At 42.4% G+C, this 15,354-nt stretch overlaps 1 protein-coding gene across 6 annotated transcripts in view; it reads right to left on the bottom strand.

Annotated features, from left to right (window-relative positions):
• Positions 1-15,354, bottom strand: part of FAM81A (family with sequence similarity 81 member A) — an 88,073-nt gene that overhangs the window by 59,516 nt on the left and 13,203 nt on the right. For 2 of the 6 annotated variants that reach the window (XM_073211928.1, XM_017668454.3), the window contains exon 1: positions 1,764-1,910. The exons of 1 other annotated variant lie outside the window; for it this stretch is intronic. The gene's annotated coding sequence lies outside the window, so the exon portion shown is untranslated. Of the gene's footprint in view, positions 1-1,763; positions 1,921-15,354 lie in introns of those variants that run through there. 3 more of the 6 variants (XM_037004270.2, XM_073211929.1, XM_073211926.1) reach the window with 3 other exon arrangements.

The raw sequence follows: 15,354 nt of genomic DNA, 5'->3' as shown, positions 1-15,354 counted from the left end.
ATGGCTGCGGGATGTAAGAAACAACAGACAGAAAACCAGGTTGGAGATACACAGGTTAGTGGCCTAGGGAGAGAGGAGGCAGAGTAGTGTGTTAATGAGGGTAATGTGTGTAACGAGGTGTGATTCATTTAACGAGGGGCTTGGTGGCTGAATTCCTGCAGGAAGGAATTTTCTATCTGAATGTGATCAGATTTCTAACATGTAAACCTTTACAGATTGTTAAACCCTCAGGTAAACAAGCTTGCAGAAGCTTATTCATTAACATTGAAAATGTCTTCCCAACCCACATTTTTGTACAGATGAAATCAGACTGGAATGAATATCAAGGGTAACATGAGAGCAGAAAGCCAGAAGGGGCAATCCTAGGGACCTGCGAGAGGGATAAAGCATTTCCTCCCTTCCCTCTCCTTGGAAGCAGAAGTTTCTGAACTAAGAGTATAGAAAGAGGGCCTGAGTGTCTTTTTAGCACCAGCCAAAGCTAAAAATAGAAGAGGTGTCACAGCCCACTGGGTCTCCGGAGAACCCTCCACTCACACACACACACACACACACACACACTCCAAGACAGAACCCTACACACACACACACACACACACACACACACTCCAAGACAGAACCCTCCACCCTCCACTCACACACACACACACACACACACACACACACACACACACACACACACACACACCAAGACAGGGCCCAGAAGGCTGACACAAATGTTCAGTAAGAACAAGTTGCAAATGTCTGCCCCTGCTTTTGAGAAAGCTGCACTTCTGTGGATTCAAATCATTACTTAACATTTTTCTGGTTACTCCTATGAAATAATTTCGAACACTGACATACACAGACTTTAAGATGAGAGCGTGAGCGCAGCCAGGCATACAGGCACACGCCCGCACACACATATACACACACACACACACACACACACACCCTCGTGCATACTGAAGAAATGACTCACTTAATTTACTGCTGCCTGCCCCTATTGGGTTTTGATTTTACCTATTCAAATACAAAGTTTCCTATTAGATTAACTACACAAAAGAAGAACTCAAGACATATTAACCCTGATTTTGTTCGTGACTCTAAAGCACCCAAGAGGTTTTAACCCGGGCATGTGGAGAAGCCACTCTCTGGACCACCCACTGTTTTCTCTCCGTAAACTTCCATAAAATGAGAACATTTCTTGCCACTCTGAAAGCCAATTAATGGAAACCTCCTGTAGACTAAAGATGGTTAAGTCTTGTATTCCTGTTATCTGCAGAGCTGTACTTGGCTATTTCTCAGCTCACAGTTCAATGGACCACCACCACCACCAGGGAACTGCAAAGAACCCCAACCGCTCCTTTCAGAGATGAGAAGGCGGGTGGGGGGAGCCAAGAGGTTAACCGGTCCAAGGTCACTCAGCTAAGTAGTGAGACGGCTAACTTACCACTAACCCCTGGCAATTTGTGCACCACCCCTGCTCGCCCAAACAGTCTCTCGGGGCTTCTGTGGGGCTTCTGTTGGTTCACTAGCATGCAAAATACCCCCCACCCCCCGGCCCCCGCAAAAATGCAATGCCAGTTGCGCTCTGTGCACTTCATCCCTTCGCGTTGGCATGCAGTTAAGCCTCTCGCCAACAGCATGTCACATGGGCAACGCACAGCTCTCTCCCCGAAGCCTCTCACCCCAGCGGCTGCCCCAAGGTCACCGGCGGTCCCAGGGACCTCCCGCCGCCGGGCACCGGAGGAGGCCGGGCTGCGGGCCCGGGGCACGGCACTCACCGGCGCAGGGGGCGGGCGCGCGGCGGCTGCCCATGTCCTCGCCGGCGCGGCTGGGTGCGGCGGCGGCTGGCTTGGGCTGTGCGGGACGCCCGGCTGCGGGCCCGCGCCGCGGGGAGCGCCGTCCAATCAGCGCGCGCCTGCCGCCTGGCCCGGCGCGCGGCCCGGCCGGGTTCGCGGCTCCCAGGGGGCGCGAGCCGCCGCGCGCCGCCCGAGCCGCTTCCGGGCGCGTTGCCTGGACGCGGTTGCCGTGGCAGCCCGAGCTGGAGGCTTCCCCGCGAACCCGCGCCCAGCCCGGCGGCGCCGCCCCTCCTCCCTCCGCGTTCCCACACCCAAAATAGCCTCTCCTCGGCGCTGCTGTTTCCCACAGCGCTCGCTTCCCAGCCGCTCGGAGTTGGCGGGCGGGGATTTCTCCTACTGGGAAACAGATCCCGTTGTAGGGCTAGTTGACTTGAAGAGAGAGGTGTTGAGATGGTGCCTGATTAAGATAATAGCCTTGGTGATCGCACTGTAATTCTCTTCAGAGCCCTAACAGCCCTTATTCACTAAATGTCTTTCCCATAAAAAACGTTATTTGGCTCCCCTACCACTTCCAAACTGAGGAGGAGTTATTTTGTTAGGCCACCGTCTGGTAAGCACCTCGAGCGTTGGCGCCCCACCTGCGCAGGTGAACTAACCGTGGCTGCCAAGTGGCGCTGGATGAATGAATCACCTTGACACCCGCCGCTGGGACCAAGGATCTTGTCTCGCCGCAACAGACACGACGCAATACAGAACTGCTACCACTCCTCTTCCTCACACCCCTTTCTTCTCCCTTCTGCCTCATTCCCCTCCCAGGGCGTTCCCTTTCCACTTTCCTCTGAATTGGGATTCTGAGCAGATTGCACAAGTGATCCACCCAATTCTGCTTCCTCTCGGTGGGCGGGATTTAAGCAGAGTTGGGGACCCCCACCTTTGCCCCCCTCACCGGGTTCATACCCCTTTCGTGTCGCTAATATTTATCCAGTATGCCTGTTCCTCTTTGGCTACCCCACCAACCTGAGCCACTCCTATCCAGGGGGAGAATCATGACATGGGAGACTCTCGTAGTGAAGTGAGATGAGCTGTTTTGAAATCTCTTTCCAGCTCATCTGAAAATCACTTCTGTGTGGTCTTGGGTATCCTATGGCTGATCCCACGCCTATAAAATAGGCTAATACGCCCCACAAAGTGTTAATGCATCGGTAACATTCAGGCAATCAACAGTATTTATTGGATGCCTGTCAAATGCTAGAATCTATGCTTAGCTCTAAGCCACAGCAGTAAAGAGAGACACTCCTTTCTGCTCTCATAGAGCTACCAGCCTGAGGCACAGTAATCAAATAATCACAGACACATGTGGAACTGCCATTGGTGATAAGGAGTGCATGGCCTTGCATCCTGTGAGGTGGAGATCTGACTGAATAGCATCCCTTCATCACTGCAAAGGTTCAAGGAGTATTTTCTTCCTTAGTTTCCCACTGCCTGGCACATGGTATGTATTCAGTAAATACATAATGAATTGAAGCCTATGGCATAGTGATACCAGTATCACCGGGTTTCCCAGGGCCTTTCTCATATGATTGCCACTATGTCTCGAAGGGTGTGCAGGTATGACCGGAAAGTGCCCATTTAAACCAAGAGCCCATCATCCACAGTCCTGACGGTGGTTCAAAATGTTTCTTGCTTGTCCCCATTAGGGTGTCTTCCAGTGTGTAGGGCATGTATCTCAGATAGGCACGTGAAAGATCCTGCTTTCTCATCCCCTCTGCTAACTACTCCACTCTCTCTCCTGGCCCCATCTCCACCCTGCCACCCACCTTGAGTCAGGGCCTCGGGGCAGCCATTCCTGGCTTCCTAAGAGGGTGACAGCGGACCCTTACATTCTTCAGACTAGAGCACCTATAAAATAGAAAAAAACTTCCTCCTGCTACTTCTGCTGGCCTACAAAGCATAACTCTGATACTTTATTTGCTGCAAGACTCTATCACTCTCAAGGGTAGAGAAGGGGAGGAGCTGGGAGGTGAGAGGCCCTTGCCACATACATACACCCTTCTATTTAGGTTGACTTTAATTTCCTTCTAAAAAGTCATATCAATTAATATAAGTAAAACTAAATATTAAAAAAGCTACACTAACGAGAAAACAAATATTTTTAGTTTTTTCAGTCTCTGAATTCCGCAATAGGAATCCTGATGTTTCCCAGTACCCATGACTCAGACCCAGGACTTCCCACTTCTTTTTTTTTTCCTTTCCTGGTTACTGATTTTGAATCCTGAGGGGACGAAATTTAGTGCACAGTGATTTAAGCCTACCTTGGTTCTTTTTTTTTCCAACTTACACTATTTCTGTGGTATAAATTTCAAAGAACTATCCAGAATCGTTTGATGGTGACTCATTAGAGGAAATAGATTTTTTGCACTGCTTTAAATAAAAAGCTATAATTTATCACAAATCATTTTACACTAGGCAGAGGTTACCAAAACTAGCTTCATCAAAGAAAACAGTATTAGTAATTGATTACAAATTGATGGCTGTCATGCTATTTACCAACCAATCATTAACACAAATAACCATGCAGTATTTTGTATATTATTCTCTATACTGTTCGGTTGGGTACTTTGTTCGTTTGTTTAGTGGTTAACTGCACAGCTGAGTCCGACCTGTGTCTCAGCACCACCACTAGTCATGAAGATATGATGTATAGGGCATCTATGAGGCAATTTAGGTAAAGGTCAAGGGCTTGTAAAGGACAAAAGTGGTATTTGTAACAAGGCTGGAAAGCAGGCCAAGAACATCGTGAGCCCTGCAGGGTGGATAAAAAGCATTTTTATCTTGTAATCAGCAATTCTCAACCAAGATTTATAATCCAGTGTGGTGTCAAGACCCATTATGAGGTGTGTAACACAGTGTTACCTGGTGTTCTTCACTGATAAAAAGGTGCCAAAAGGGCTGACCTGCAAGGAATGATTATATATAGGGATCAAAAAGAAGAGGATTCCCACAAAGAAAACAAGGAGGAAGAACCAAAGATGTAAGGATAGGGACCAGGGTAGAGAATCCTCAGGTGGAAAGGTTTAAGGTGACAAGTCCTGCAGAAAGTCAGGAAAATTTATTGAGTAGGTCACTGGTGACCTTCATGTATATTTCTTAGTTATCAGATTACTGTGGGTTAAGAAAAGACTGGCTGCTGTAGAAATGCAACAAGTGTGAGCCACTCTAGTTTGGCAGTATAGGGAAGGTGAGAAATAAGTTCAGTAGAGAGATTTCTACTGCCAAGTGAACATGTTCAGCATAGGAGAAAGAAATCTCTGCATTTACATGTAATGTTGTAGTGGTGAAGAAATGGGAGAGCACAATGCATCATTTTGCACTAACTCTAAATTCTGCCATTAATTTCATCATCACCAAATGCATTTCCTTTCTTATTTCATCAAATAAGAGAAATCTTGTTACAGGCTGAGAACGCTGCTCTTTTCCCAGGATTTTGTCCTGGAGGCGATGAAGAATGTAGCCCTCTTTATGAAGCCACCAATAAGGCTCTTTCAGTGAGTAGAAAAAAGAAAGCTTTTACTACTGGGAACGAGCTGCAAGGGAGAATACTGTGAGGGCTGTAGGGGTCAACAGCTTATACTGCCTCCTGAGAAGAGAAAGTTCCACCCTTCCTAGACCAAAGAGAGAACTGAACTGATAACATCACAACCCACTCCTGATTGGCTGAAAGTACAATGCTTCATTTGCACAGGGCATAATCAATAAGCTAGCATACGGCATGACCAATCAGAGTTGAGGTCTATCTAAGTGTGCTTTTTGTGTGGCTGAGTTTGATTGGAGCTTTTTGAAACTTACAAGGTCCTTGAAACTTACAGGGGTCCTGAATTCTATCTGCCTGCATCCCTCTATTACCTGCCTCAATCTTACATTGAGCAAAAGTGGGGTTCAGGCCTTAGGATTTATTCTCTTAAAAACCAACTAAAAACTTGGGTTAGCAACCAGTTAACAGTATATATGTTACTCTTTATGGCTTTTCTTTGTTGATAATGGTAACGTGATAGAATTAAGGAAAGTCCTTTTTTCCTCATTTATATGTAAAAATAATGGATTTTTCATTTGCTTTGAGCAACCTGTAATTTAGCTACTGGTTTTGCTAATAACTTCCCTTTGTGTATAGGCAAATTCTCTCAAATATTATGTTTTGTGTATGAACTTGTTGGTGTCTATAGATCTCTCAAGGATTTTTAAAAGTATTATAATTAAGGCACAACCAGCAGAGAAAGCATAAATATTATGTTTATATATTAAAAGATTCTTCCTCACAGTGTTAACTTAGGTAATGTTATCTGTGTCTTGACTTAGATAATTGCTGGTATACATAGGAGGCACAGTCAGCCTGGGTTGTGTTGAAATTGCATACAACTGAGCCTTAATGTAATATTGCTAACTGGGGAGAGAAATATGGAATAAAGGAGAATTTGTCCACAAAGCTTATGGCCAGAAATTCTAGAGTGATGAAGATAAATAAATTTTTTTTTTTTCTTTTTCTTTATTTTTTATTGAAGTAGAGTTGATATGCAATCTTATACTGGTTTCAAATATACAAAAAAAATATTTATTTCTTTTTAAATTATTTGTTTATTGAAGTATAGTTGATATACAATCATATTGGTTTCAAGTATACAAGAAGATTTATTTATTCTTTTTCTTATTAAATAAGAAATATAGTTAAAATATTATTCAATAGTTCAAATTAAAATAAATTGAAGTATAGTTGATATACAATCTTATGTTGGTTTCAAGAATACATAAAGTATTAATTTTTTGAAGATAAATAATATTTCAATGCAATATTTTTAGGAATCAAAATTAATGCAAAAAATCCACAATGAACAAAATTAAAATAACGAAATTTTCAGTAAGTATAAGACCCACTGTCCTGACATTTCTTTCATCTAGCTTCACCATGGCTAGGCATGGCACTGTCTACAATAACATGTATGTTGTGAATATTGTCATTAGTAGGGATTGTTGTTTCTTTCTTGTTGAACAGAAGTGCAAGTTGTCTTTTAATTCTCCCACCTATGAGGATCATTGTCCAGGAATGTGCTACTTGGCAGAGAAGCTGAAACAAGAACATCAGCTTATATGGGCCTCCATTGTCTAAACTGTAGTGTGTAGTGTCATGGCTGGTTAATACCAGGTAAGTAAACATAAATGTTTGCTGAACTATACTGAACTGGGCCATTGTGGCATGAAACTTCAGAATAGGTTAAAGACCCTGCAGAGTTTTTTGGTCTATTTTCTGAAAATTGTTGCCAAGAAATATCTTCCACAATCAGGGTGCCATGCAATTTTCTGTGATGCTCCCCCTTGGCCTGAACTGGGTTAAATAAAACTGGATCCGTTTTATTATAAAGTTGCTGTTCTGATGGTATAACAGCCAATGTTTATGTGTCAGGCCCTGTGTTAAATGCCTTACCATAGTATTTCATTTCCTCCTTGCAACAATTCACGAATAAAACTGAGGTTTAGAGGCATTACATGCTTGTCTAAGGTCCCAAAGCTGGTAGGTGCTCCAGCTGGAATTTGAACGTGGGAGCCTCTGAAGCCGCAGCTTGTGCTTTAACCAGGTGCTAGATGGCCTCCCAATGACCACATGAGACCAGAGAGGAAAAATGCATCACAAACATCAGTATGTAAAGTGTGTGGCATAGTAAGACCTAAATAAATGTTGTTTCCTTTTCCCTTTTCTTCCCCCAAGGATAGCACATATCAAATACGAATAGCAACATACTAAAAAGTTATTTCCACTGACAGCAAATTAATTTTCACACTCTCTCTGATTTCTTACACCTTCATCCCAGGTCTACACAGTCAAAAGACTGAAGATTCAGTGGAATTTCTCAAGTGAATCTGGTTAAAAAAATGGTCTTTAGTTTGAAATATACAGAGCCAAGAATGTTTTGAAATTTGAGCATCTTCTTAAAGAAACTACAGCAAGTTCTTTGTGAATGCATGCTTGTCAGCCAAAGATAAATGGTGTGATATACATTTTAAAGATCCTAATTAATAGACAATATATTTCCTGCACTTAAAATAAAATTAGTATTATTCAATTGTTTTTAAAAGAGAAATAACAAGTATAATCCTCTTTATTTCCCTTCCAGTACTTGGATACACTTTAATCATTTTCATGCACATGTAACAGATTTTCCAAGGTAATGTGAATAGGTTGTAGGCTTATCTTTCAGGAGCTGGAGCCCCACTTTGTCATGTGGCAGGTTATCATCAGTATAGACTCAGGAAATAGACTTCTCTTCCTCCTTAGAATTATAAATTATAAATTTGACACATTTGTTTCTTCATTGCTGAAAACTATTGGTATGTGCTTGGGCAAGTTACTTAACCTCTCTTTGACACAGTATCATCATCTGTAAAATGGGGGTAATGTAGTGCCTACCTCGCTGGGTTCTAATGGAACCAGTTCTAATTCAAAAGCACCAATTCATTTTAGTTATTATTTATCATTATTATTTATTATATCTAATGTCATATAAATTTTATTATTACTATTTTCTCCCAAGACCCAATCAGAAAGGTGGAGGTTCTAATTAATATTGGCTTAACTGTTTTATCTTATATATGGAGACAGAATTTGGTGATCAATTTAGTGGCCTGACTCTTCACACTATTACTGATGTTGCTTGTCTTGGAACAATTCTAAGCATCCCTCTGGTGTCAGCCACACCCAAAACTGTGTCTTTCTCTTGCAGGTAGTTATCAGTGTCCTCTTCAACATACCTACAGCTCCTAAAATCCTGGATCATTTTTGGCTGTAAAACACAGCTGAATGCGAAAGTCTCTCTTCTCCAAGAACAAGGGCTGAGATTGTCTCAGTATGACTTTTGCCTTATTTATCTAAATCCTTCCTGCCCCACCTATGTGATTCAACTGAATTAAGTACCCAGCCAGGTCCTTTAAGAAGGAAAGAGGCCTGTGTATTTGATGCCATGGGAAAGGTGCAAATGGCGTTACTGGCCCATCCTCCCCCTTCCTACTTCCAGTTGAAGTCATTCTCCTCACAACAGACACCTTTGAGGATGAATGTAGCCAACAATGACTGTGAAGTCAATGACTACCACCACCAGACAATTATCTGGTCCCTGATTTTAGTTGTTTGGTTTATTCTCATGTACTATAAGGTAGGATTTCAAAACATCACGAGAACAAGGAAGACTTTCACTTCCCTAGTCGAACCACCACTTGATCTGCACTCTGGTTTCTGTGATTCTTTCCATTACCTGCGTACTCTGTTCTCAGCATCAGGCATGGATGTGGTCCTGTTCCTGAGTATCTCTGTCCCAGTCTCTCACATCAGAAGTTAGGGCTTAGCTTTTATTGGCTTATTTTCTCCAAAATCCAGTTGGAAGAGTGAACAACTAATTAATATTGGTTCAACATGGAGACAGAATTTGGTAATTCCAGTCCTTAAAAGTCAGAACATCCTTTTTAGACAGGTCTCAGTAACAAATACAAAATTATTGCTAGTTCATTGTAAGTTTAAAGCATGCCCAGAATCTAATCTTAACACAATCAGTTTAACATTTCTTTTTCTAAGGAAGAGTCTATCCTTTTCCAAGGGGAGAAAATAATTATGGTATCTACAGGAAAATTTCTGTAAGATATGTCAGCTTTCCTTTTACTATTAAGTTTAAAGAAATACAATTATAAATAACAGCTTTAAAAAAATCTTCAACACAGGCATTTTTTATGAACAATACTGAAGGACAGGACAACCAATAAGACTGCCCATACTAAGCCCCCTAAAGTTACATAAATTATACAAAAAAAAGTCTTATAACTGAAGGATCTAGATTAACAGAACCACCCAGTACCTGACACAGTGAATGAAAAAATACCCATACCAAGGCAATTCATTTTGACATTTCAGATCCCTAAAGTTAAAGAGAAGGTCCTAAAATCTTCTAGACAGCAAGTATATCACATACAAAGAATCAAGAGTCAGAATGACAACAGATTTCCCAGTAGTAACACTGGAGGAAACATCAGCAACTTTAAAATTGTGAGAGAATCTTATTTTCATTCTAGAATTCTACTCCCAGCTAAACTATTCATCAAGTCTGAGGGCAAAATACATTTTCATACATGCTAGTCCCTAAAAATGTATCCTATATGCACCCTGTCTCAGAAATCTACTGAAATGTAAACCATATAAGAAAGTAAAATAAAAAGAATAAACATCCACTTCAAGATAATAGCAAAGGAATTCTGAGGGATTGGATAAAAGGAATCCCAGACTGATGTCCAGCAGGTCTTGAGAGCAACCAGTGCAGCCTAAAACAAGAAGTAGAGCACACAGGGAGGATACTCCCAGGACAATGAGAGAAAGAGAGAAATAGATAACCTGATATGTTTGATCATATTGAGGAAAATCATATAGTTCTATTGGAAGTTTATAGGTGAACTAGTGACAGGTGCAAAAAGAACTACACCAATGACCAGAAGAGGCAATTATTAATGCCAAGAGTAAAAATAAAATTTGTACAACCATACTTGGCTCAGCTGTGAACAACAGACCTAACATAAACATCGATTATTAATTTAATAAAAAATTGCCATGTTGCTATATTGAGCAGGTAGGGAGAAGAGAAGTGTTCATAGCAGACGGTGAATAGAGACATCTAAGAAAGTTAAATTCTCATCTTGTATATAGACATAATAATGTCTAATGGTGAAAGATTAAGAAACATCAGTATAAGTCTATTTAACTTTATAAACTAAAAACATGTATTTCTTTGATGCAGAAAAATTGAAAGAAAAATCCAGGCTTATGAGAAAAAAATCATGGAGTATTTTTAAAGTACATGTACCTATTATTTTTTAAATCCTCAGGTTATTTATTTAAGTCTTATTGCTGCCTTTCTTCCTGCTACATAATTTTTGTATTTCTATTTTAGGCATGTTCAAATGTGCGGTTAATAAACCACAGTTCTTCCATTTGAGAATGGCATTATGAAACCTTTTTTAGAGGGTTTAAGACACTAATTTAAAAACTAATGCTCTTCAAAAGAACATAAATCCATTGAGTGTAATAAGTTGTTCCAAATATATTTTAACAACTTTCTGACAAAAAATCAGTATATAGCCTTTCCTGTTAGTTTTAGCCCATTAAAATAGAAGAGTTGAGATTAAGCCTATTTTATTCAGACAAAAATATTTTCCAGGAGGGAGCCAAGATGGCGGCGTGAGTAGAGCAGTGGAAATCTCCTCCCAAAAACACATAGAGCTATGAAAATATAACAAAGAAAAATCTTCCTAAAATAGAGACCACAGGACACAGGACAACATCCAGACCACATCCACACCTGCAAGAACCCAGCGCCTTGTGAAGGGGGTAAGATACAAGCCCCAGCCCGGCGGGACCCGAGCGCCCCTCCCCCCGGCTCCCAGCGGGTGGAGAGAAACCGGAGCAGTTTTTTTTTTTGGCGAGCGCTTTTTGGAAGCCTTAGAGGGACGGGCCCCCGTTGCTGGGGAGGCGGGGTGGCGGGACCGGTGAGGAGGTGCCTGGGAACGGCGCCGGAGGACAAAGAATATCCCGCGTTTCTCCCTGCGAGACCTGGGGGCGGGTGCCTGAGACCGGTGCCTGAGGACGGAGGAGGTCGCGCGTTTTTCCCCCTTTTTTTTTTTCTCTTTTTGGCAAGCGCTTTTTGGAAGCCTTGAAGGGACGGGGACCCCAGTGCTAGGGAGGCACGGTGGCGGGACTGGTGAGCGGGTGGCTGGGACCGGCGCCTGAGGACAAAGAATATCCCCCGTTTTTCCCTGCGGGACCGGTGGGCGGGTGCCTGAGACCGGCACTTGAGGACAGAGGAAATCGCGCGTTTTTCCCCTTTTTTTTTTCTCTTTTCTGCGAGTGCTTTTTGGAAGCCTAAAAGGGACAGGGACCCCGGTGCTAGGGAGGCAGGGCGGCGGGACTGGTGAGCAGGTGCCTGGGACCGGCACCTGAGGACAAAGAATATCCCGCATTTTTCCCTGTGGGACCGGTGGGTGGGTGCCTGAGACCAGCACCTGAGGACGGAAGAAATCGCGCGTTTTTCCCCTTTTTTTTCTCTCTTTTTGCCAAGTGCTTTTTGGAAGCCTTGAAGGGACAGGGACCCCGGTGCTAGGGAGGCAGGGTGGCGGGACTGGTGAGCGGGTGCGTGGGACCAGTGCCTGAGGACCAAGAATATTGAGCGTTCCTTCCCTGCGGGACCGGTGGGTGGGTGCTTTTTGGAAGCCTTGAAAGGACAGGGACCCTGGTGCTAGGGAGACAGGGCAGCAGGACCAGTGCGCGGGTGCCTGGGACCGGCACCTGAGGAAAAAAAAAAAAAAATCGCGTGTTTTTTCTTTTTTTTTTTCCTTTCTGTTCCCTCTCTCATTGTTGCTATTGTTGTTTTGGTTTGGAGAGTGCTTTTTGGAAATCTTAAAGGGGCAGGACAGGTCACTTAGACCAGAAGCAGGGAATCTGGGGATCTCTGGGCACTCTAACCCCCTGGGCAGCAGGGAGCACAGAGGCCCCTTACGGAGATAAATAGTCTCCTGGCTGCTCCCCCTCTAACGGGGCTCCACCATTTTGGAGGAACAGCCCCAGCCAGGCCAAGCCCACAGCAACAGTGGAGATAAACCCCAAAGCAACTGGGCAGGAAGCAGAAGCCCTGTCTGCGCACAGCTGCCCAGCACAAGCCACTAGAGGTCGCTATTCTCCCAGGAAAAGGCTACAAACCAACAAGAAGGGAAGCTCTTCCAGCGGTCACTTGTACCAGCTCTGCAGACTATCTCTATCACCATGAAAAGGCAAAACTACAGGCAGACAAAGATCACAGAGACAACACCTGAGAAGGAGACAGACCTAACTAGTCCTCCTGAAAAAGAATTCAAAATAAAAATCATGAACATGCTGACAGAGATGCAGAAAAAAATGCAAGAGCAATGGGATGAGATGCAGAGAAAAATGCAAGAGCAGTGGGATGAGATGCAGAGAAAAATGCAAGAGCAGTGGGATGAAGTCCGGAAGGAGATCACAGATGTCAGGAAAGAGATCACAGAAGTGAAACAATCCCTGGAAGGATTTATAAGCAGAATGGATAAGATGCAAGAGGCCATTGAAGGAATAGAAGCCAGAGAACAGGAACGTATAGAAGCTGACATAGAGAGAGATAAAAGGATCTCCAGGAATGAAACAACACTAAGAGAAATATGTGACCAATACAAAAGGAAAAACATTCGTATTATAGGGATACCAGAAGAGGAAGAAAGAGGAAAAGGGATAGAAAGTGTCTTTGAAGAAATAATTGCTGAAAACTTCCCCAAACTGGGGGAGGAAATAATCGAACAGACCATGGAATTATACAGAACCCCCAACAGAAAGGATCCAAGGAGGACAACACCAAGACACATAATAATTAAAATGGCAAGGATCAAGGACAAGGAAAGAGTTTTAAAGGCAGCTAGAGAGAAAAAGGTCACCTATAAAGGAAAACCAATCAGGCTAACATCAGACTTCTCAACAGAAACCCTACAGGCCAGAAGAGAATGGCATGATATACTTAATGCAATGAAACAGAAGGGCCTTGAACCAAGGATACTGTATCCAGCACGACTATCATTTAAATATGATGGTGGGATCAAACAATTCCCAGACAAGCAAAAGCTGAGGGAATTTGCTTCCCACAAACCACCTCTACAGGGCATCCTACAGGGACTGCTCTAGATGGGAGCACCCCTAAAAAGAGCACAGAACAAAACACACAACATATGAAGAAGGGAGGAGGAGGAATAAGAAGGGAGAGAAGAAAAGACTCTCCAGACAGTGTATATAACAGCTCAATAAGCGAGCTAAGTTAGGCAGTAAGATACTAAAGAAGCTAACCTTGAACCTTTGGTAACCACGAATCTAAAGCCTGCAATGGCAATAAGTACATATCTTTCAATAGTCACCCTAAATGTAAATGGACTTAATGCACCAATCAAAAGACATAGAGTAATAGAATGGATAAAAAAGCAAGACCCATCTATATGCTGCTTACAAGAAACTCACCTTAAACCCAAAGATAAGCATAGACTAAAAGTCAAGGGATGGAAAAACATATTTCAGGCAAACAACAGTGAGAAGAAAGCAGGGGTTGCAGTACTAATATCAGACAAAATAGACTTCAAAACAAAGAAAGTAACAAGAGATAAAGAAGGCCACTACATAATGATAAAGGGCTTAGTCCAACAAGAGGATATAACCATTCTAAATATATATGCACCCAATACAGGAGCACCAGCATATGTGAAGCAAATACTAACAGAACTAAAGAGGGAAATAGACTGCAATGCATTCATTGTAGGAGACTTCAACACACCACTCACCCCAAAGGATAGATCCACCGGGCAGAAAATAAGTAAAGACACACAGGCACTGAACAACACACTAGAACAGATGGACCTAATAGACATCTATAGAACTTTACATCCAAAAGCAACAGGATATACATTCTTCTCAAGTGCACATGGAACATTCTCCAGAATAGACCACATACTAGCTCACAAAAAGAGCCTCAGTAAATTCCACAATATTGAAATTCTACCAACCAATTTTTCAGACCACAAAGGTATGAAAGTAGAAATAAATTCTACAAAGAAAACAAAAAGGCTCACAAACACATGGAGGCTTAACAACATGCTACTAAATAATCAATGGATCAATGAACAAATCAAAATAGAGATCAAGGAATATATAGAAACAAATGACAACAACAACACTAAGCCCCAACTTCTGTGGGATGCAGCGAAAGCAGTCTTAAGAGGAAAGTATATAGCAATCCAGGCACACTTGAAGAAGGAAGAACAATCCCAAATGAATAGTCTAACATCACAATTATTAAAACTGGAAAAAGAAGAACAAATGAGGCCTAAAGTCAGCAGAAGGAGGGACATAATAAAGATCAGAGAAGAAATAAACAAAATTGAGAAGAATAAAACAATAGCAAAAATCAACGAAACCAAGAGCTGGTTCTTTGAGAAAATAAACAAAATAGATAAGCCTCTAGCCCAACTTATTAAGAGAAAAAGAGAGTCAACACAAATCAACATAATCAGAAATGAGAATGGAAAAATCACGACAGACTCCACAGAAATACAAAGAATTATTAAAGACTACTATGAAAACCTATATGCCAACAAGCTGGAAAACCTAGAAGAAATGGACAACTTCCTAGAAAAATACAACCTCCCAAGACTGACCAAGGAAGAAACACAAAAGTTAAACAAACCAATTACAAGCAAAGAAATTGAAACAGTAATCAAAAAACTACCCAAGAACAAAACCCCGGGGCCGGACGGATTTACCTCGGAATTTTATCAGACACACAGAGAAGACATAATACCCATTCTCCTTAAAGTGTTCCACAAAATAGAAGAAGAGGGAATACTCCCAAACTCATTCTATGAAGCCAACATCACCCTAATACCAAAACCAGGCAAAGACCCCACCAAAAAAGAAAATTACAGACCAATATCCCTGATGAACGTAGATGCA

The sequence above is a fragment of the Manis javanica genome, chromosome 8 (assembly GCF_040802235.1).
Source record: "Manis javanica isolate MJ-LG chromosome 8, MJ_LKY, whole genome shotgun sequence".
In the NCBI taxonomy this organism is placed as follows: domain Eukaryota; kingdom Metazoa; phylum Chordata; class Mammalia; order Pholidota; family Manidae; genus Manis; species Manis javanica.
Note: the sequence above shows the minus strand (reverse complement) of the source record. Positions and strands in the feature narration are given on the sequence as shown.